This window comes from Oryctolagus cuniculus, chromosome 10 (genome assembly GCF_051225735.1).
Source record: "Oryctolagus cuniculus isolate XC-2025 breed Fujian yellow rabbit chromosome 10, ASM5122573v1, whole genome shotgun sequence".
In the NCBI taxonomy this organism is placed as follows: domain Eukaryota; kingdom Metazoa; phylum Chordata; class Mammalia; order Lagomorpha; family Leporidae; genus Oryctolagus; species Oryctolagus cuniculus.
This window is the reverse complement of record NC_142876.1, coordinates 90,708,617-90,732,791: the sequence shown is the minus strand read 5'-3', so window position 1 is coordinate 90,732,791 and position 24,175 is coordinate 90,708,617. Positions and strand designations below refer to the sequence as shown.

At 38.5% G+C, this 24,175-nt stretch overlaps 1 protein-coding gene across 1 annotated transcript in view; it reads right to left on the bottom strand.

Annotated features, from left to right (window-relative positions):
• Nucleotides 1-24,175, bottom strand: part of FHIT (fragile histidine triad diadenosine triphosphatase) — a 1,587,164-nt gene that overhangs the window by 851,724 nt on the left and 711,265 nt on the right. The gene's annotated exons all lie outside the window — the stretch shown is intronic.

The window sequence follows — 24,175 nt, the reverse complement described above, 5'->3', positions numbered from 1 at the left end:
GCACTAAGATGTATTCTGGATATGTCTTTCTTAAATATTTAATTCTTCCTATGTATACTGCCTTTAGCTGAGTTTGTTTATAAGCAGAAGCGTGCATGTGCACAACAAAAGCTATCTTCCTGGAGCAAGCATTTGGCCTAGTAAAGACTCCAGTTAAGATCCTGAGATCCCAGTGGAAAGAACAGGTCTTCAAAGAAGGAGGTACCTTTCTCTGAAGGGAGGAGAGAACCTCCACTTTGACTATGACCTTGTCTAAACAAGATGAGAGTCGGAGAACTCAAGGGGCTTCCATAGCCTTGGAAACTCATGACTGGAGCATAGGGAGATTACTGATGCCATAGACAGGAGTGTCAATTGGTAAAGTCAACAACAGGAGTCACTGTGCACTTACTCCTCATGTAGGATCTCTGTCCTTAATGTGCTGTGCATTGAGATTTAATGCTATAACGAGTACTCAAATAATATATTTCACTTTGTGTTTCTATGGGGGTGCAAACTGTTGAAATCTTTACTTAATGCATACTAAACTGATCCTCTGTAAAAAAAAAAAAAAAAAAAAAAAAAGGAAAGAAAAGAAACTATCAACTCCCAACTTGACTCTCACTGGGATTAAACATGACAATAGGTCTGATCTGATTTCATCATCATTAAAAAAAATCATCTATTATTTTTCACTTTATGTTTCTGTGTGGGAGCAAACTGTTGAAATCCTTACTTAATGTATACTAAGCTGATCTTCTGTATATTAAGATAATCGAAAATGAATCTTGATGTGAATGGAAGGGGAGAGGGAGTGGGAAAGGGGAGGGTTGTGGGTGGGAGGGACGGTATGGGGGGGAAGCCATAGTAATCCATTATTCGTACTTTGGAAACGTATATTCATTAAATAAAAGTTAAAAAAAAAAAAAAAAGATCCTGAGATCCCACATTGGAGTGTCTGGGTTCAAGCTCCATCTCTGGCTCTTGACTCAGGCTTCCTACTAACACAGACCTTTGAAAGCACTGCTGATAGCCTAAGTAACTGGTTTCCTGCCACCCACAGGGGAGACCTGAATTCAGTTCTTGGCTCCCAGGTTTGAGTTGGTCAAATACTACACATCTGTGGGTACTGGAGATGCAACCAATAGAGAGGAGCTCTCTGTTTCTCAAATAAATATATAAATAAATAAAACTGAACAGTCTTTCCTGTTACATTCTTCAGCACTTTAGTTTGCCACCTTTTTTTTAATGAATATAAATTTAATGAATATAAATTTCCAAAGTACAGCTCATGGATTACAATGTCTTCCCCCGCCATAACTTCCCTCCCACCGCAACCCTCCCCTTTACTTCTCCCTCCCCCCTTCCATTCACATCAAGATTCATTTTCAATTCTCTTTATATACAGAAGATCAGTTTAGCCTGTATTAAGATTTCAACAGTTTGCACCCACACAGAAACACAAAGTGAAAAATACTGTTTGAGTACTAGTTATAGTATTAAATCACAATGTACAGCACATTAAGGACAGAGATCCTACATGAGGAATAAGTGCACAGTGACTCCTGTTGTTGACTTAACAAATTGACACTCTTGTTTATGGCATCAGTAATCACCCTAGGCTCTTGTCAGGAGTTGCCAAGGCTATGGAAGCCTTTTGAGTTCACCGACTCTGATCATATTTAGACAAGGTCGTAGTCAAAGTTGAAGTTCTCTCCTCCCTTCAGAGAAAGGTACCTCCTTCTTTGATGACCCATTCTTTCCACTGGGATCTCACTCGTGGAGATCTTTCATTTAGGTCTTTTTTTTTTTTTTTTTTTTTTTTAGTTTCCACCTTAACTCAAACCCACAATACCACATTTGTCAGGTGCTTATTTTAACCCCTATTTTTCATGATCTGTGCAAAGCTGAAAATTTTCATTCTTCAGTATTGACTATAAATCTCTGAAATCTTCAACACTTCTGTCAAACGGTTTTAATCTTTGTATACATAGCAGCAATTTAGAACATGTCCAAACATTGTCCGACCTTGCCTACAATTACAAAATCATCTGAGCTCTCCAACAACTATTCTAATAAAATTACCAAAATTAAATATGAAAAATAAGAGAAAAGGGACAAATTATAGACAAACCAATACCTAGCTGACATGGAACCAATAAAGGTAGACACAGCCCCTTTCAGAGGAAGGATAATTATGGAGAATTTGGGGATTCAAGTGGGATTTTATACTTGGTAGCTAGAGTGAGCTAAAGATACCCAATATCAAAGAATGCTTTTCCACCTGGTAGACACCTGAACATGGCAAAGTTATTTTGTGAATGACTAAAAACACCACATACCTCCAGAGAAAAAACTTCATTTTTGTATCCCAGGAATAATTCAATACTCATGTGATAAACATAGACCAACTGTTCAACTATCTTATAATTCATATTTATTAAGTAGTTTTCTTAAAAAAAGACTCAAGAATGCACTCTCAATGACTCAGATGTTCTTAGCGCTGCAAAACACATAAAACTATGCAAATGACATCTCCTGCAGGTAAACCCACTTAGCCAGAACTTGACACATGTCACATGCTAAAGCAATAGGATGGGAAAGATTGCCTTGATGGTACAAATGTCAAAAATCATCTACCTCAAGGATTCTCCGAGATGTGGCTCCTTGACAAGTATTATCAATGTCAATTATAAATTTACTAGAAATGTAAATTCCCAAGCTCACCCAGACCTACTGAACTGGAAACTGGGACCCAACAATCTGGGTACTTATAAGCTGTCCAGGTAACTTAGAACCAATGATCAAACCCGAGTATTCCATGCATACCCTAAATATTGATTATGACCTATTAAACATGGCAGTCATTTTTACCATCTATTAAGCTACTGTTCCCTCCATTGAAAAAAAAAGCCTTCAGCTTGGTGTATTTGAATTCATCAATTATCCATTATAGTTTGTGTTCTGTTAATCTTATATAATAAATCATCTTCCATAAGGTTGCAAAAATCAAGTCGTATATGGTATTCTTTGTTTTTAAAGGTTTATTTATTTATTTGAAAGTCAGAGCTACACAGAGAGAGAAGTAGAGAGAGAGAGATCTTTCATCCAACAGTTCACTCCCCAACTGGCCAAAATAGCTGGAGCTGTGCTGATCCTAAGCCAGGAGCTATGAACTTCTTCTGGGTCTCCCACGCAGGTGCAGGGTCCCAGGGACTTGGGTCATTTTCTTCTGCTTTTCCAGGCCACAGCAGAGAGCTGGATCAGAAGTGGAGCAGCCAGGATTAGAACCGGCACCGATATGGGATGCCGGCACTTCCAGCCATGCGTTAACCCGCTGTGCCACAGTGCCAGCCCCCTATATGGTATTCTATCACCTTGTAGTACCTGGGTACTTATTCTACTTGAAGCTTTATTAAGTGTAAAAATAGCTTCATTTTTCTTTTTAAACCAAATTTCCTAGTACTGATTCCTGGGGGTAGTTATACCAACTTGCATATACGCACAGTCAGTCTGGACTCTGCTATTCTGGTGCCACAATAAATGCTAATTACAAAATCTCATTTTTTTTTTTCTGAAAGGGCCAGATATTCCAGGGCACAGCGTCTCTACGGTGAATACTCTACTCTGTCATCAGAGCATGAAGGTAGCCATACACTATAAGTGAATGGGCATGGCTACATCCTAAAAATCTTTATTTACACAATGGCAGTGGGCTGGATTTAGCTTGTGGGCTGTAGTTAACAGACTCCTGCTATCTATTGTTAATGCCTTATTCAGTAAACATTTTTTTCTTATTCTTTCATATAAATTTTAAATTAAACTCTGCTCCTTCCACAAGTATTCTTGCTTAGATGCTGATTGAATTTAAATTTTAATGTGACATCTTCACAATATTCAATGAAGCATTTATGAACCCAGCATTTATGATCTTTAATACCACAATAAAACTCTTATAATAGAGCTTTAATTTTCCCTCATACGTTTTATGTATTCTGCCTTAAATTTATTCCTAGATAGCTTTTAGTTGATGTCACCACTATAAGTGGTATCTTATTATCATACTTTGTAATTGGTTACTCCTGATACAGAAGAAGGCTATTGATTTTTGAATGCTACTCTTCTAGCTGGCAACAGAGCTGAACTCTCAAACTGCTCCTAGATTCTGCTATTTCTCTTTTGTTTTATACACAAATGAATTCACTTGGAAATAATAAGTTGTGTCTCTCATCTCTTTTTGTTTGTCTTACAGCACTGGTCAGTTATCTGTTAATGTGTTTGAGAAGTCCAAGTAATACAGGCATCCTTTTCTTGTTTATTACCTTAAATGTTTTATTTATTTATTTTTGACAGGCAGGGTGGACAGTGGGAGAAAGAGACAGAGAGAAAGGTCTTCCTTTGCCATTGGTTCACCCTCCAACGGCCGCCGCACTGCAGCCGGCACACCGCGCTGATCTGATGGCAGGAGCCAGGTGCTTATCCTGGTCTCCCATGGGGTGCAGGGCCCAAGCACTTGGGCCATCCTCCACTGCACTTCCCTGGCCACAGCAGAGAGCTGGCCTGGAAGAGGGGCAACCAGGACAGAATCCGGTGCCCCGACAGGGACTAGAACCTGGTGTGCCGGCACCGCAAGGCAGAGGATTAGCCTAGTGAGCCGCGGCGCCGGCCTTATTACCTTAAATGTAACATGTCATCCTATGGCCTGGGAGGGCAGCAGAAGATGGCCCAATTCCCTGGGCCCCTGTACCCGCGTGGGAGACCCAGAAGAGGCTCCTGGCTCCTGCCTTCAAATTGGCGCAGCTCTGGGTGTTGTGGCCAACTGAGGAGTGAACCATTAGATGGAAGACCTCCCTCCCTCCATCCCTCCCTCCCTCCCTCTCTCTCTGCCTCTCCTCTCTCTGTGTAACTTTGACTTTCAAATAAATAAATCTTTAAAAATTTTTTTTCTTTTTCTTTTGTTTTTCATTAAGAACATTGTAGAAAGTTTTTATCAAGCAAAAAAAATTTCTTTGTGCTCAGGTTTGTTAAGTAGTCCAGTTTTTATTTTTAATTTTTTAATTGCATGTTTTATTTGAAAGGCAGAGAAACAGAGAACTTGTAACCACTGCTTCACTACCTGAATGCAAAAGCCTAGGCAGAAGCCAAGAGCCTGGGAGAGCAGCTCTGTCTCATACACAGGTGGCAGAGGCCCAAGTACTCAAGCCATCAGTATGTGGCCACACATGTTGCACATTAATCTGAAATGGGGGCAAGACTACCCCAGGCACTGCAACATGGAATACAGTCACCCCAAGATGCATGTTTTATACATTTTTATTGTGACTTCAATTAGCTTTTAACATTCAATATTATTTGTAGATGTAATTCTAAGAACATAATACTATTCCCTTCCTCTATATCTTAACCTCCTACTATTTTTTCCTATCTTTTTTTTTTTGCTTGTGAGATAACATTAAATTTTTATTATAGTAAAAGGGCTTAATACTTCACCTAATTAGAAGTTTAAGAAGTAAAAAGGAAAACAGGCTATAGTTTAAAGGGAATATAGATCAGCTATAAATTAACAGAAAAGTTGTCACTTCACACATGCACAATAACTTTTAAAGTGATCACAGATCATTGTAGTGTAGCCTTTCCGTTTCTGTGCGGGTGCAAACTGTTGAAATCTTTAGTTAATATATACTAAACTGATCTTCTGTATATAAAGAGAGTTGAAAATGAATCTTGATGTGAATGGAATGGGAGAGGGAGCAGGAAATGGGAGGGTTGCAGGTAGAAGGGAAGTTATGGGGGGGGGGGAGCTACTGTAATCCAAAAGCTGTACCTTGGAAATTTACATTTATTAAATAAGAGCAAAAAAAAATAAAAAATAAAAAACAAAATTATAGTGTAGCATTCTCAACCATTGGTTTCACAAAGGTTCAAAACAAGGTTTTATAAAATTATATTTGTAGCAATACTGATACTTTTTTCTCTTATTTGGCTTGTTTTGTAAATTTTCAGCTCCCACATGTAAGCAAGAACATCCCGTACTTGAATTTTTGGGTCCAGTTTATTTCATTCTACATGTCCTCTAGCTGTGTCCATTTTGGTACAAATGGTAGAATTTCATTCTATTTTATAGCTGATTAATACCCATAATACACACATTTATAGCCTAATATTCTATAATACACATATTTTCTTTATCCATTCATCTGATGGACACCTTAGCTGATTCCAAATTTTCGCTATTGTGAACAGTGCTGCTATAAACATGGTGATGCAGGTATCTCTGATTCATTATGCTCAAGTCTTCTAGGTATATACCCAGTAGTGGGATTGCTTCATCATATGGCCAGTCCTATTTCTAGTTTTTTTTGTTTTTGTTTTTTGTTTTTGTTTTGTTTTGTTTTGTTTTTTGACAGGCAGAGTTAGACAGTGAAAGAGACAGAGAAAGGTCTTCCTTTTTGCATTGGTTCACCTCGCAAGTGGCCGCTGGCTACGGCCGGCGCTGCACCGATCCGAAGCCAGGAGCCAGGTGCTTCCCCCTGGTCTCCCATGCGGGTGTAGGGCCCAAGGACCTGGGCCATCCTCCACTGCCCTCCCGGGCCACAGCAGAGAGCTGGACTGGAAGAGGAGCAACCAGGACAGAACTGGCACCCCGACCGGGACTAGAACCCGGTGTGCCGGTGCTGCAGGCGGAGGATTAACCTAGTGAGCCGCGGCGCCAGCCTATTTCTAGTTGTTTAAAAAATATTCAGGGGCCAGCGCTGTGGCAAAGTGCATAAAGCCACCACCTACGGTGCCAGCATCTCATACGGGTGCAAGTTCCAGACCCAGCTGCTCCACCTCCAATCCAGCTCTCTGCTATGGCCTGGGGAAGCAGTGTAAGATGGCCTCAAGTCCTTGGGCCCCTGCACCTGTGTGGGAGACCTGGAAGAAGCTCCTGGCTCCTGGCTCCTGGCTCCACATCAGCTGAGCTCCAGCTGCTGAGGCCATCTGGGGAGTACACCAGAGAACGGAAGACCTCTCTCTCTCTCTCTCTCTCTCTCTCTCTCTCTCTGCCTCTGCCTCTCTGTGTGTAACGCTGACTCTCAAATAAATATTTTTTAAAAATTCATATTGTTTCACACACTGGCTTCGCTGATTTACATTTCCACCAACAGCGTACAACTGTTCCCCTTTCTCCACATCCTTGCCAGCATCTGTTACTCTGTTTCTGGAATTCTACCCATTCTGAGAGGGGGGAAGTGAAACTTCACTGTGGTTTGGATTTGTATTTCCCGATGGCTAGTATGTTGAGTGCTTTTCCATAGATTTGTTGATCACTGGTATTTTTTTTTTTTTTGAAAACTGTCTACTGAAGTTCTTTGCCCATTTCTCAACTGGATTAGTTGTTTTATTTATTTATTTATTTTGCTATTAAGTTGCTGACATACTTGTGATATTAACACTTTGTCAGGTGATTTGCAAATATTTTTTTCCCATTCCGTCCTTTGCTGTGAAAAAACTTCCATTTGTTTAGTTCTGCTTTCATTGTCATTGCTTTTGCGGTCTTCTCTAAGTCATCCCTACACTAATGTCTTGGAGTGTTTCCCCTACATTTACTTCCAGAAACTTCATGGTCTCAGGTCTTAAGCTTAAGTCTTTGATCCATGTTGAGTTGATTTTTTATATGATGAGGGGTGTGGATCTAACTTTATGCTTCTACATATATATATCCAGTTTTGCCAGCACCATTTGTTTAAGAGTTTATCCTTGTTCTACTGTATGGTCTGAGCACTTGAGTCAAAAATCAATTGGTATTGGCCTGCGCCGCAGCTCATTTGGCTAATCATCCGCCTGCAGCACTGGCAGCCCGGGTTCTAGTCCCAGTTAGGGTGTCGGATTCTGTCCCGGTTGCTCCTCTTCCAGTCCATCTCTCTGCTGTAGCCCGGAGAGCAGTGGAGCATGGCCCAAATGCTTGGGCCCTGCACCCACATGGGAGACCAGGAGGAAGCATGTGGCTCCTGGCTTCAGATCGGCGCAGCGCACAGCTGTGGCGGCCATTTTGAGGGTGAACCAATGGAGGGAAGATCTTTCTCCCTGTCTCTCTCTCTAACTCTGCCTGTCAAAAAAAAAAAAAAAATCAATTGGCATTATGTATGTGGATTAATTTCTGGGTTCTCTATTCTGTTTCATTGATCTATGTACCATTTATTATGCCATGCTATTTTGATTACTATAGCTTTGTAGTATGTGTTGAATTCAGGTACTGTGATGGCTCTAGCTTGATTTTTCTCATTCAGGATGGCTCTAGCAATCTCTAATTAGTTTACATAATATAGACATTTTAATGATTATTCCAATCTTGTGTCCCTGATGATTTCTTTCATCAACATTTGATAATTTTTGTTAGAGATCTTTGACTTCTACAGTTAACTTTATACCTAAATATTTGACTTTTTTGTGGCTATTGTGATTGAAATTTCTTTCTTGATTTCTCTTTCTGTGAGTCTATGATTAGCACATAAAAAAAAACACTTTTATGTTTATTTTCTAACCAGCAGCTTTACTGAATTGGTTATCATTTTTAAAAGCTCTTTTGTGGAATGTGTATGTTTTTCCATGTACAACATCACATTATCTGCAAACATGGATAATTTTACTTCCTCTTTCCCAACCCTGATGCTCTTTCTTTCTCACCCCAAATTATTCTCACTAAACTTCCAGTATTATATACTAACTGATAGAATCAAAAAGGGAGAGAACGATCCAACATGGGGAGCGGGATACACAGCAGACTCATAGAATGGCAGATGTCCTAAACAGCACTCTGGCCTCAGAATCAGCCCTTAAGGCATTCGGATATGGCTGAAGAGCCCATGAGAGTATTTTAGGCATGGAAAGCCAAGGCACTCTGGCAAAAAAAAAAAAAAAAACGACGATGACGACAACCACCTAAATGAAAGATCTCTGCGAGTGAGATCCCAGTGGAAAGAATGGGGCCATCAAAGAAGAAGGTACCTTTCTCTGAAGGGAGGAGAGAACTTCCACTTTGATTATGACCCTGTCTGAATAAGATCCAAGTCGGTGAACTCAAAAGGCTTCCATAGCCTTGGCAACTCATGTCTAGAGCTTAGGGAGATTACTGACGCCATAAACAAGAGTGTCAAATTGTTAAGTCAACAACAGGAGTCACTGTGTACTTACTCCTCATGTGGGATCTGTCCTTAATGTGTTGTCCAATGTGAAGTAATGTTATAACTAGTACTGAAACAGTATTTTACACTTTGTTTCTGTGTGGGTGCAAACTGATGAAATCTTTACTTAATATATACTAAATTGATCTTCTGTATATAAAGAGAATTGAAAATGAATCTTGATGTGAATGGAATGGGAGAGGAAGTGGGAGATGGGAGGGGTGTGAGTGGGAGGGAAGTTATGGTGGGGGGGAAGCCATTGTAATCCATAAACTGTACTTTGGAAATTTATATTTACTAAATAAAAGTTAAAAAAAAATAAAAAAAACTTCCAGTATTATAGACTAAGAGTAATGAAAGTAGATAGTCCTGTCTTGATATTTGTTGGTTTGTGATATATAGAACTATTACAATTTACTTAATGTTTTCTGATTCACTTTTATTCCCTTTCTAATATCCTATACATCTATCTTTTCTATACATTCTATTTACTGGTAAATGCATCGTATTCTTTTCCGTAGATAAGAAATATAATACATAACTATTTCCCTTACCTATATGAAATTTGCTTACAACAATATACATAGACATAATTTTTCCTCATCTGTCATTCAAGATTTTTACTTGATCTCTGAAGTTTCTCGAAGAATTCATTTTGGTTCTTTGGTTCTTATTCATAATTTTTATTTCATATTGATCTATACTTTCATACTTCTCCTCTGATTTTTTTTCTTATTTCTTCAGATTCACCATGCTGCTCTTTCTCATTACGTGAATCGAACATTGACTTATAGGGTTTCAGACTTTGTGTTTTTCTCTCAAGGAACAAAAGCTACCTATTGCTTCAGTGTATTCCATTAGCAGTATCTCTCACCTACTGTGCTTTTATTACCAGCTCCAAAATTTTGCTATTCTTGTCATCATTTCCTATTTAACCTGAGAGTTACTTCATAGTGTGCCTTTTCATTTCCAGACATATGCAATGTTCTTTGCTATCTTTTTGTTAATCATGTTCGATTTTATAGCACTACAGTTAAACAAAAAAATCTCTATGTTGATTTCTTACAATTTGAGGACTTTTCCTGAGCCACTGAAAGATCAAACAAGTGCCTAATGCACATATTTTCCAAAATAAAATTTATTTAACAAATTTTATATGCTTGGTACAGATTCACTAATCCTTACCCAAATCTGTCGACTCTTTGTCTCATTGCTTCATCAGTTTGAAAGGACTGCATTAAATTCCTAACAATTTGTAAACCAATGTGAAAGGCATCATTGCTGTGCCTAACTCCCTGCTTTAGTTGCTTTGTTTTTCCTTTTCCTTTGTTTGAATTTAACAAGTCTTTTTCCATAGCCTCTTCTTCAACCTATATTTTTGTTTTCTGTGTTTTTCAAACATCTTATGAATAAATCCTTTAGCATCTTGTTTCTAGACAGTAAAGAATCTACTTGCTAAATTTAACACTTATGAATTCATGCCAAGTTATTTTGGTCACCTTACAACATCTTTCTGCTTGTTTCATTTTTACTTCCTCCTATTTCTCTAGCTGGATCAGGTTTTCTTGTGTCTGAGTATGAATTACACATTCTGTATTTATTTCAGTAGAGGTTTTTCTTAACATATTCTCATCCATACCTAAGGCTCAACATTTCCATCATTATCCAAAAGTGAATCATTGTCTACGTCTTTAGCTCATTCTTAATGCTTTTGACCTTTTTCAGGAATTGTATGCCATCTTCCTCATGTCTTAACTTCTAATGTGCTGTTGATGACACTGTAGTTTATTGGGTAGATACAAAGTTTAAACTCTTGCATTTTTTTAAAAGCAAAACCAAAGAAATTAGAAACCAAGTACACATATCCTTTTTAGAATAAAAACATAAATTAGTTTAAACTAACAATTAGGCACTTAAAATGTAAATGTAAAATGGCATTTTAGAAGTATAATCTATAGTTACACTCCTAAATACTTCCTGAGTTATAATTTCAAATATTCAATTATTTTTAACCCCATACTCTTGATGCCAGGGATCATATTTTCATTTATCTTTCCACAAATTTCTATAAGCCACCCTCTCACAGTAGGCAGCTAAGGCATCCAGCACCACTGCCTCCTTTACAACCCAGCTTTCCTCATTTTCTCGGAAGCTCAACTCAGTATTTATATGGGAACACTTCAAAAACTTCATGGAAAATGAAATTCATACATAAAGAATTTTTGTTCTAAGAATAATTTAAGCCATAATATGCATTTTCCACAAACTTCTTAAAGATCCCTCCTGTACTTCAGACAATCTTTATGATTAATTTTAGTGGATAATTTTCTGATTCTCTATCTTTTCATGCTCTTAGAAACTGAATTTGTTATCACTTATTGCACCAGAAAAATTCTCTACTTGGCTTTATTTCCTCTATTTCATTTCTTCCTCCTGGATTCTTTTAGCTAGAATAAATTCTTTGAAATTATCATGAAAGTATCTCTTTTTAGCAAACAGATTTTTATACAGCGTATCTTTATTTTACCCTCCCATCTAAACAAGTAGCCAGAAATGTCACCTGAGCTTGGGTCCCTGAACCCACATGGAAGACCGGGAGGAAGTACCCAGCTCCTGGCTTCGGATCAGTGTAGCAACAGCCGTAGCAGCCATTAGGGGAGTGAACCAACAGAAGGAAGACCTTTCTCTCTGTCTCTCTCTCACTGTCTAACTCTGCCTGGCACAAGAAAAGAAATGTCACTTGAAACTCAAAATCTGCCTATTTCAATACCCTCAAACTCTTGTTTCCTTTGCTCTCTTGCATCCTGGTGTTGATGTGAAGAAAATTCAAGTACCAATCAGATTCTTGTTCACTTAAGGTGTTCATTTTTAATCTCAAACTTCTCACAGTTTTACCAGGAAGATCTGAGCATAGGAAATACTGTAGTTTCCCAGGGCTAGCCTAACAAATGACAACAAACTGGGAGTCACATTCCCTATGAAGGCTCTCAGCAAGAATTCGTCTTACCTTTTCCTAGCATCCAGTGGGTCCCAGCAACCCCTGATAATCGCTGGCTGATAGATTCATCTACTTTATCTTTGCCCATATTTTCATGTGCCTTTTCTGTGTGTCCTCTCCTGTTCTTATAAATCCACGGATATAGGGCCCACCAACACAGCCAAACCTCAGCTTAACTATGTCTACAAAGACCCTATTTCCAACTAAAAGCTCTTTAAGATCCTTTTCAGGGACATTCTTTCAACTGTCGTTTACTTTCTTGATTCCTCTAATTTATAAGTCTCTAAAACTGGTCCACATGAGGTCTTTAGTCTTCATTCATTCTTTGTATTCTTTGTCATGATTTCTTCAGATGTTCTCTATCTTCAATTTATACTTCAGCATTCAGAGATATTACTTCACATTTGTGTTTATTCTTCCTGCCTTGGTTTCTTCCCAATACCCAGAGGCAAAGAGCCTCAACCCAAAATTTTGGTCCTCATTAAGACACTTCCTAATGTTACACTTTGGGTTTTCTTATTTCCAGTTTCTCTTCTACTACAGGTGATTCTGCTTTTTCATTTTCCTCCCTTCCAGGTATGCCTTATCAATGAGCTCAGGTATTTCCATTATTATTCTTCTCAGTAATCTAATCTTTCACCAATGTACAGCATTAGTTGCTCTTTCATTCAGTGTTTCTTCCACTTCTTTAAAATATATATGCCATTCATAAACTACCCTTGGTTAGGAGGAAGAAAGAAAAGAGGCAATAGTTCAAGGCACCTCCACTTAACTCTGCCACCCCCTTCTGGTCTTTCACAAGTCACTGAACTTCATATCCTCAGATATCTTGTTTGGATAGTAAATTACAGAGGATGTAAAGTATAAATCACTGTGTCTACCCCATGATGCAAGGTACCTGCCAGTACTAGTATTTTTTTCTCTCTCTACCCAAATCCAAGTCTACCTCTTTTTAATTACGATAAAACTGCCCATTTGTGTTGCTCGCATACATATTTTCTCAAATTTTAATTTCAGTGTAGAAGAAAAATATTCCAGGAACTATAAAAAGGACAGAAGTATGGAAAACTGTGAGTCAAAACAGTGTGCTGGGAGACTCAGCCTTCTCCAGGATCTGAAACTGTCTGCAAGACTGAGATAAATACTGAACACTTCCCTCTCATGTGAAAATGGCAGAAAGCAATTTTATTTTAAGTGAAAATAAAATTGCTGAATCTTTTCCACCAGACAAGACGGCTGGATTTATCAACATTCTGTTCAATTTTCAGGGAAATGCATTCCCAGGGAACTCTGTTTCTAGGCAAATATGGAGATGATGGCTTCTGGAAGGCACGGCACCACGTACTCGATTAGGGATCTCTGTCTAAAGGTTAGGCCCTGAGACTTAAGTAAATGGGCACAAGCCAAGAAACAAACACAAGGGATGTGGTTCATTCTACAGATAGCGACCTGGGCCTATATTTCTTCATTAATAAACTGATATGTGTATATAAATTAAAATAAAGGTATTGGATTTGCAGCTAATTTTTTTCTGTGTATTGCTTGCTAGTAATTCCTTTTATATGGTACTAAAATTTGTGACTTGTGAGTGTTTAGTCTCCATTTCCCATATTTCCAGCCATAACAGTACCCTTTTAATGCTTCCTTCCCACTATGTATCTGAACCCTATTCCTGCCTCCCATATATAACCTCTTTCTACCTCTCCATCTCCTGTAATTCCCACCTGCTGGCAGCATTACATTATTCTTATAATACTGTTACAGAAAGATAGAAATATATCTGCTGGTTCACTCCTCAAATGGCCACAATGGCCAGAGCCAGGCAGATCCAAAGCCAGGAGCCAGGAGCATCTTCCAAGTATTTGATGTGAGTGTAGGGGCCCAAGCACTTGGGGCATCCTACACCGCTTTCCCAGGAAATAGCAGGGAACTGGACTGGAACAGAAGGAGCCAGGACACAAACTGACATCCATATGGGATGCTGGCACGGCAGGCAGAGGCTTAGCCTACTACATCACAGCGCAGGCCCCTACTACTCACGTTAAATTTTTTGACTCAGTGGATTTGATCAATTATTTTTTGATAGGGCCAGACATGCTACTTAACTGGTGGTAGAACATGGTTCATTGGCCATAAAAGCAAATTCAAGGCCACAAATGTGAAATTTCCAAATCATTAACAGAAGATGACAACCACTCACATCAGGACAGATCAGGTGTGTGTTTTCATGGTTTGCTTTCAAATGTTCTATTAATGTCCAACTAAAACAAGTGCCAAGTATTTCAAACTTTGTTGCAAGCAGGTAACAAAAAAACTCAGCAAGTTTTTTCCTACCTTGACAAGATCAGTTAGACCAGGCTTTCTCATTTTAGAGATGTCAAACAGGCCCAGCAAGTCAAGCGGCTAATTCCAATCCACTCAGGACCCTATTGAGCCTCCTGGCCCTGAATACTAGATAATGTCAATGTCTTTTATAACTCAGGAACTTAAGACTTCAGGGACCCCAATATGAGAAATACTGAAATAAAGCTAAGTCTATCACTATATAAGATTCTTGGGTACTAAAGCCACATGACAGCTGTTCACCAATCTGTACTTTATTAAGGTATTCAGTTGCAACGCATGCATATTCATATGTAGGAAGCGCATCCCTGGGGCACTAGTCCCAATTCTAGGTCTATTAAGATCATCTTATGAGTTTCCCCGGACAAAGAGTCCTGCACTTCATCACACTCGTATTCCAGCACAGTCCCTCCAACAGTGAGATTTACACAGGTCTGGATTAGACCAAGCTGAGTTCAAATTCTCTCTTCCTTTCCAATTAATTCTATCAACCTGGGCTTCTTCCTTAGCTTCAATCCAAGCAATTGCTATAACAACATCTTATTTGTCTAGAACACATATAACATAGATATTAAGTGTTTCATATTGGTATGAAATTCTACCCTGGCAAGAAGCAATGATTCAGTATTCAGTTTGATTCAGTATCTAATTGTGAATTATCAATACATAAGTTAATATTGGCAAACTCTTGGTATAGTGCTCCTCACAAAAAAGTATGTAATAGTAAATAAAATATCATATGTGCTAATATGCCACAGAGCAAAACTGAAGTCAAAAAAGGACTGCCCATACAACAGAGATCATTTAAGATCAGGATGAAGTTGAAAAATAAATACTTCCTAGTGATGTTGTGGCTGACACAGCACGTTACTAATGTGCTTATGGGGATGTTGATGTAAATAAACCTACCAAGCGGCCAGTCACTTCCGGGTTTGTGTGAGGACACACCACGATGTTTGCACAATGACAAAATCACCTGATCACACATTTCTCAGATTCCATCTACAGCATTAGGCAATGCGTGAGTGTATTTGACACTGTACTGCCATTAGGGGACTATTATCTTTCCTCATCAGAGGCGGAGCATTTTCAGTTAAAAGTAGCATCAAATAATTAACAGAAATAAAAGCTAATGCTTTCTCAGCACTTCTTTTATTCAAAGCAATTTATGTATGATATCTACTTGATCCTCCTGAAAACTCCACGAGGAAGGTAACTGGCACCTAAACATTTAGACATCTAGTTTATTATTTCTCATTTATCAGTTTCTATATTTGAAAATCACTCAGTACCAAAGGATATTAAACCTTTAGGACTACTGAAATGAATTGTTAAAGATCTCTAAGAAAATTTGTCTCATAATTTATAATCAACAGTAGTGCAGAGAAAGCCCAATCTCCATAATCTTGTCAGCACTAGGCATTCTCTAATTTTCCAAATCACTAATACAATTTTATTATCATTGAGGGATACAATATCGGGGGAAATGATTTTTCCTAAGTGTCCCAGCTTTCTTAAGAACTAGTATCTCCTAGGCAACCAGAAAACATGATGGAAAAGAAATACTATTCTTTGGGATAAATCAAATGAAAAACTTGTATTTCCTTTTAACTAGAGAAATACTTATTTTATTCTATTATGCCTGCAGGTGTTAAGGTTTACTATAAAAGATAATCTCTTTCTGTATCCTGACATGATGCAGCAAATTGGCAGAAATACAGAGCAACCCTGGAGTAGATGCAACATGTCACAGGAAGCCTTCACTCCATGCACTTCTACAAATATTGAAGGTTTGTTTCTCTCTCAATTCATTTTTAAAACTTGCCCTCAATTGTTAAGCAGCAATGTAAATGAGCTGGGAAAGCTACTGGCTAATGGATCCCAAGACTAACCTTAACAGAAAAAAATGACCTGCCATTTAACTGAGGAACAATGCACACTGAGCTGGCCAGGTTCTGAAACAGATTTTATTGGTGACTTGGAAAACAATCAAGGCACAAAAATGAATGGTCAGAGACATATATTTAAGTTTATATGATTTATAAAACATTCTAAACCTGCAGGCATGTCAAAATCCCACAGGAGACAGTCTAGGAAGAACTCCTAAGATAACAAGACAGAAAAAGTGAACACAAATCTAAGCACCTTGGATTTAGGCAAAGATGTACTTATAACATTTTTATACAAAGAAAACAAAGTTTTTTGTAACATGTATTAAATCATCAACCTGTGGTGTCCCCAGGAAAAGTGCTAACAAGTCCAAGACAATCCTGATTCTCAGCCATTTATAACAACCACATAGGTATTGCAAAACTCCAACAGCTTTTTCAAGATCTCACTTCAGTTACTTCTTCTCCACCCTTCTTCCTTGTCACACCGATTTATTTATTTACTTCTTACTGTATTTATGCTGGTTTTGCAGATTTAACTTTATTCTCACTAGCTCCATGTCTTTCTTGAAAGATGCAGAGAACTCACCTACATTTAAATAATGTTTTCTTGATTAACTACTCATTAAACTCTAGTCACCTGCTTATTATATTCCTTCAAGAAAAATTTACTACATACTTGCCACTATGAATACTTCTCTAGTGAGGAAACTGACAGACTAGGCCTCTACTCTCAGGACACGTTCCAGGTGAGAGGGACCACTAAGTAGTAGAGATGACAAAACAGTCAACAATACAAAATATTTCTGATAGTTAATTGAAGGAAATAATCAACATATAAGAGTAGGTAGTGATTTGCAGATAAAGGAAGTGGCTGGTTTAGTGTCCCTGGAAAGGCAATCATTTAAATTAACACTCAAATGATGAGGAACCCACTACACAGGGTTATCCAAGGACACAATGTTCCCAGTGAAGGAAACAGCAAAAAGCATTCAAGAATGCAAAACAGAAAGAACCACACAGCAGTACCACCTGGAAACAGCAAGTAGGCAGAGAGAAGATAGGTTTTGAAAGTTAGCTATGGATATATTAAAGATGGCTGAATACAGAAAAGACATGCTGATTCTCAGAGGAAGACAGCAGAAGAAAAGTAAAGGAAGTGTATTCCCAAAAGAATTGGAGAGCAGTTTGTAGTGGAAATTCTACATAAAGAAGAGGAATGCCATGGAGAAGCCTGGAAGGTGCAGACGAGCCACAGCAAACACACGAACCTTGCTGCCAAAGGCTGGAGGAGATACCAGGTTCAGAGAGCAAGATGAAGACAGACTGCAGCAGCTGTCTAATGCCACTGGTGTTACTGAATTAGAGACCCCAAAAAGGGCACATGGCAACCTATGGAGAAAAGGTGCCATCTCGGCCCAAGCAGAGGCTGCTGTGCCAAGAGATTTTACAATGGCGGAGGGAGGAATCCACATTTATCACTGACTTTGAGTCTGGCTGGGAGGAGTGACAGAGGGCTGGGCACCCACTTAGAGTTGGGTAGTGTTTCATCCTCTCAACCGATCACAGGCTCCGGGGCTCAACTGCAAAGACAGAGCAACCACAGGCAACTGACTTTGGAAATGGCTCTGCTTTTTCTGTGGTTGGTGCAGGCTTGGTATTTCCAGAACATTTCATCCCACAGTTGCAGAATACATATTCTGGCTGGTGCCACGGCTCACTAGGCTAATCCTCCGCCTTGCGGCGCTGGCACCCCGGGTTCTAGTCCCGGTTGGGGCACCGGATTCTGTCCTGGTTGCCCCTCTTCCAGGCCAGCTCTCTGCGGTGACCAGGGAGTGCAGTGGAGGATGGCCCAAGTGCTTGGGCCCTGCACCCACATGGGAGACCAGGATAAGTGCCTGGCTCCTGCCATCGGATCAGCGCAGTGCGCCGGCTGCAGCGCGCCAGCCGCAGCAGCCATTGGAGGGTGAACCAACGGCAAAGGAAGACCTTTTTCTCTGTCTCTCTCTCTCACTGTCCACTCTGCCTGTCAAAAAAAAATTTTTTTTTACAGTTTTTTTTTAACTTTTATTTAATGAATATAAATTTCCAAAGTACAGCTTATGGATTACAATGGCTTCCCCCCCATAACGTCCCTCCAACCTGCAACCCTCCCCTTATCCACTCCCTCTCCCCTTCCATTCACATCAAGATTCATTTTCGATTCTCTTTATATACAGAAGATCAGTTTAGCATACATTAAGTAAAGATTTCAACAGTTTGCTCCCACACAGAAACACAAAGTGAAAAATACTGTTTGAGTACTAGTTATAGCATTAAATCTCAATGTACAGCACACTAAGGACAAAGATCCTACATGAGGAGTAAGTGCACAGTGACTCCTGTTGTTGACTTAACAAATTGACAGTCTTGTTTATGGCATCAGTAATCACCCTAGGCTCTTGTCATGAGCTGCCAAGGCTATGGAAGCCCCCTGAGTTCACTGACTCTGATCATATTTAGACAAGGCCATGGTCAAAGTGGAAGTTCTCTCCTCCCTTCAGAGAAAGGTACCTCCTTCTTTGATGACCCATTCTTCCCACTGGGATCTCAGTTGTGAAGATCTTTCATTTAGGTCCCCCCCCCCCCACAAGAGTGTCTTGGCTTTCCATGCCTGAAATACTCTCATGGGCATTTCAGCTGGATCCACATGCCTTAAGGGCTTATTATGAGGCCAGAGTGCCGTTAGGACATTTGCCATTCTATGGGTCTGCTGTATATCTCACTTCCCATGTTGGATCATTCTCTCCCTTTTTGATTCTATCAGCTAGTACTTGCAGATACTAGTCTTGTTTATGTGATCCCTTTGGTTCTTAGTCCTATCATTACGATCAATTGTGAACAGAAATTGATCACTGGGACTAGTGAGATGGCATTGGTACATGCCACCTTGATGGGATTGAATTCAAATCCCCTGGTATGTTTCTAAGTCTACTGTTTGAGGTAAGTCAGCTTGAGCATGTCCTGAATTGCACATCTCTTCCCTCTCTTATTCCCACTCTTATATTTAACAGCGATCACTTTTCAGTTAAGTTTCAGCACTTAAGAAGAATTGTGCATTGATTACAGTATTCAACCAAAAGTATTAAGTAGAACAAACAAAAAAAAAATACTAAGAGGGATAACATATTAAGCTGCTCATCAACAGTCATCAGAAAATTAAAAAAAAAAAGAATATATATTCTTTTTATCAGTGCATAAAACTTTCTCTAGGAAAGACCATATGCTAGGTCATAAAGTCTAAGCCAATTAAAAAGAACTGGAATCATACTGTGTATCTTTTCTGACCACAATGGAATGAAGCTGAAAATTAACAACTGAAGAGTCTCTAGAAAATGTGCAAACACATCAAGAGTAAACAACACAGTCCTGAATGAACAGTGAGTCACTGAAGATATCAAAAAGGAAATAAAAAAAATTACTGGTGATGAATTAAGGTAACAATACAACATATCAAAATTTATGGAATACAGCAAAAGCTGTGTTAAAGATAGAATTTTATAGCAATTAGTGCCTACATCAAGAAATTGGAGAGGCATCAAGTAAATGAGCTATCAATGCACTTCCAGAACCTAGCAAAATAATAAATCAAGCACAAAATTACAAGGCAAGAAATAATTAAAATTAGACAAAAGAAAACTGAAACAAAAACATCCAAAAGTGAAAAGAGCTGGTTTTCTGAAAAAATAAACAACAAATAAAATGATGATGAAGACCCAAATCAATAAAATCAAAGATGAAAAAGGAGATGTAACAATGGATACCACAGAAATAAAAATCATCAGGAATTACATTCCAACAGCTATATGCCAACAAATTGGAAAATCTAGATCAAACAGATTACTGGACACACACTGTTTAACAAAATTGAGGCATGAAGGCATTGAAAGCCTAAACAGACCAATAATCAAGACAGCAATTGAATCAGTAATAAAGACCTTCCTAACAAAGAAAAACTCAGGACCAGACAGATTCGCTGCTAAATTCTACCACAAGTTTAAAAAAGAATGAATTATATTTCTTCTCCAACTATTCTAAACAATTCAAAGGAAGGGGATTCTCCCAAATTCCATCTACGAAGTCAGCTTCAACTTAATTACAAGACCAGAAAAAGATACTAAGAAAGAGAAGTATAGCCCAATATCCCTGATGTACATACATATAAAAAATCCTCAAAAAAACACCTGCTAATCAAGTTCAACAATATACCAGAAAGACCATTCATTCAGACCAATTGGGATTTATCCCTGGTATATAAGGATTGTTCAACATACAAAAAAATCAATAAATATGATATATATCACATTAAGAAGTTCAAGAATAAAAGCCATAGGATTATCTTAATAGATGCAGACATAGTATTTGATAAAACATTCTTTCATGAAAACCACCTTAAGCAAATTGGATATAGAAAGAACATTCCTCAACACAATCAAGACAACCCACAGGCAGAATCATATCGAAAGTGAAAACGTTGGAAGCATTTCCACTAAGATGTGGAACCAGACAATGATGTGCACTTTCACCATTGCTATTCAGTATAATCCTATAAATTCTATCCAGAGTCATTATGCAAGAAAAAAAAATCAAAGGGATACAAAGACTCCATTAACAGACTATTGGAACTAAGAAAACAGTTTGGTCAACAGGCAAGTTTTAACAACACACAACTGGCACTGTGGCACCGTGGGTAAAGCTCCTGCCTGCAATGCTGGAGTCCCATATGTGTGCTCGTTCCAGTCCTACCTGCTCCACTTCTGATCCAGCTCTCTGCTATGGCCTAGGAAAGCAGAAGATGGCCCCGGTCCATTGGCCCCTATACCACATGGGAAGACCGGGAGGAAGCTCCTGGCTCCTGACTTCAGATCGGCATAGCTCCGGCAGTTGCAGCCAACTGGGGAGTGAACCAGTGGATGGAAGATCTCTATCTCTGCCTCTCCTTCTCTCTGTGTGTAACTCTGACTTAAAAATAAGTAAATCAATTTTTTTAAAAAAATCCACACAAAAATCAATAACCTTTGTATACACATACAGTGTCATGGCTTAGAAAGAACTTATAAGATCAATTCCATTCACAATAGCTACAAAAAAAAAGAAAGAAAGAAAGAAAGAAAGAAAGAAAGAAAGAAAGAAAGAAAGAAAGAAAGAAAGAAAGAAAGATCAAATACCTTGGAATAAATTTAACCAAGGAGGTGAAAGATTTTTATGATTAAAGTTACAAATGATTAAAGAAAGACACAAAATATGGAACAATTTTCCATGTTTGTGGATTAGAAGAATTTATATCAAAAATGTCCATTCTGGCCGGCGCCACAGCTCACTTGGCTAATCCTCCACCTGCGGCGCCAGCACCCCAGGTTCTAGTCCCAGTTGGGGCGCCGGTTCTGTCCCGGTTGCTCCTCTGCCAGTCCAGCTCTCTGCTGTGGCCCGGGAAGGCAGTGGAGGATGGCCCAAGTGTTTGGGCCCTGCACCGGCATGGGAGACCAAGAGGAAGTACCTGGCTTCTGGTGCGCTGGCTGTAGCAGCCATTCGGGGGATGAACCAACGGAAGGAAGACCTTTCTCTGTGTCTCTCTCTCTCACTGTCTAACTCTGCCTGTCAAAAAAATGTCCATTCTATCAAAAGCAGTTTACACATTCAGTGAGGTCCCCATCAAAATACCATCGAAATTCTTCTCAGTTCCCCCCAAAAAAGATGCCAAAATTCATGTGGAAACACAGAAATTCTAATTAGCTAAAACAATTGGAAACAAAGTCCAAGAGACATCACAATACCAGATTTTACAACATACTAGAGGGCAGTTGTAACCAAAACTGCCTGGTACTGGCAAAACAATATATGCAGGTAGACCAATGAAACAGAAAATAAACTCCAGAAATCAATCCACATGTATCCAACGTATTTGGTGAAAGGACAGTGTCTTTAATAACTGATGCCTGGAAAAGTCAATCTCCATAAGCAGAAATGTAAAACAAAACTCCTAATCTACTCCTTATACAAAAATCGACTCAAAATGCATCACGGATCAAGGATCCATATCTACGACCATAAAGCATCCAATTACTACTTGAGAGCATTGGAGAAATTCTGCAAGGCACTGGCATAAGCCAAGATTTCTCGGAAAAGACCCCAGAAACACAGGCAATCAAAGTCAAAATAATCAAATGGTTTTCCATTATGCTAAGTGAAGCTTCTTCACTGCAAAGGAAATACTCAAAGGGAAAAGACCATGGAGACAATAGGAGAAAATATTTGCAAACTATGCAACTTATAAAGGACAGACATCCAGAATCTATAAAGAGCTCAAGAAACTCAGCAACAAAACAAACAACCCAGTTAAGAAATGGGCAAAGGACTTGAACAGTCATTTTTCTAAAGAGGAAATTCAGATGGCCAACAGACACATTAAAAGATACTTAGGACCATTAGCATCATGGAAATGCATATCAAAACCACAAGAAAGTTTTACCTCACCCCAGTAAGAATGAGTCTTATACAGATATCACAAAATAATAAATGCTGATTGAGGATGTGGGCAAAAATTTCCCTAATTCACTGTTGGTGGAAATGCAAACTAGGGCAGCCACTGTGGAAAACGATAGATTCTTCAGAAATCTGAAAATAGATCTACCAAATGATTCAGTCATCCCACTCCTGGGAATTTACCCAAAGGAAATGAAATTAGCATATGAAAGTTATCTGTACTCCCATGTTTACTGCCACTGAATTCACAGTAGCTAAGACATACAATCAACCCAGATGCCCACCAGATGAATGGATAAAGAAAATGTGGGATATATACATCATGGACTAATAGTCAACAATAAAAAGGAATGAAATCTTGTCTTTTACAACAAAACTGATGCAACTGGAAACCATTGTACTCAGTGAAATAAGCCAGTTCCAAAAAGACAAATAGCATGTTTTCCCTGTTCCGTGCTAATAGAGTACTAAAAAAAATGTATAATTATTTGCATTGCAATCTATATCTAATTATTATTCCTGAGTATAAACTGTTGAGAGAAAATGGCTTAAAATCTAAATGAATTTCATCATTGTCTTATAACCACACAGGAAATATTTACACGTTATATTGTCATTGGTTCTTTCTCATTCAAAGAAATTATGAATGAATAATGGACAAAGCAAACTACACATGGGTGAAATGGTCATTTTTCTATTTAATTATTATATACTGCCATCGCGCATATACTCACTAAGGTCATTTTGCTTTTGACTTGTTAAACTTGTTATTTGTGAAGTATTAAGTCTTTTTATTCTAATGTAGATTTAATATATGTAATCTCAAAAATTAAAAGAGGGAAAAGGAATGAAGATAAGAGGGCAGTAGGGTGTATCATTATGTTCTTAGACTTGCATGTGTAAGTAATATTGAATCTGTTAACAAATAATTAAAATAAATAATCAAATAAAATTAAGAAAGGGAGTTGGGACCAGATCCCACAAGGTCTTTTTAAACATTTCAGGTAATCAGTGATGAAACACCATGACAACTATGACTTAACAATTCAAATCTGATTTTCAATAAAAAGTCTTTACTAGTAATCATGAAAAATCATCTTGGGAGCTTAAAAATGCCTATACCACATTTTCAGGTTTTTTTCTTAAGAATATTATTAATTGAAATACAATGCACTTATGATAAAATTCACCTCTCTAAACGATCCATTTCAATGATATTTATTAGATACACAAATTGTGCAAACACCACCTCTAATTGTGAAGCAATTTCATCGTCCTCC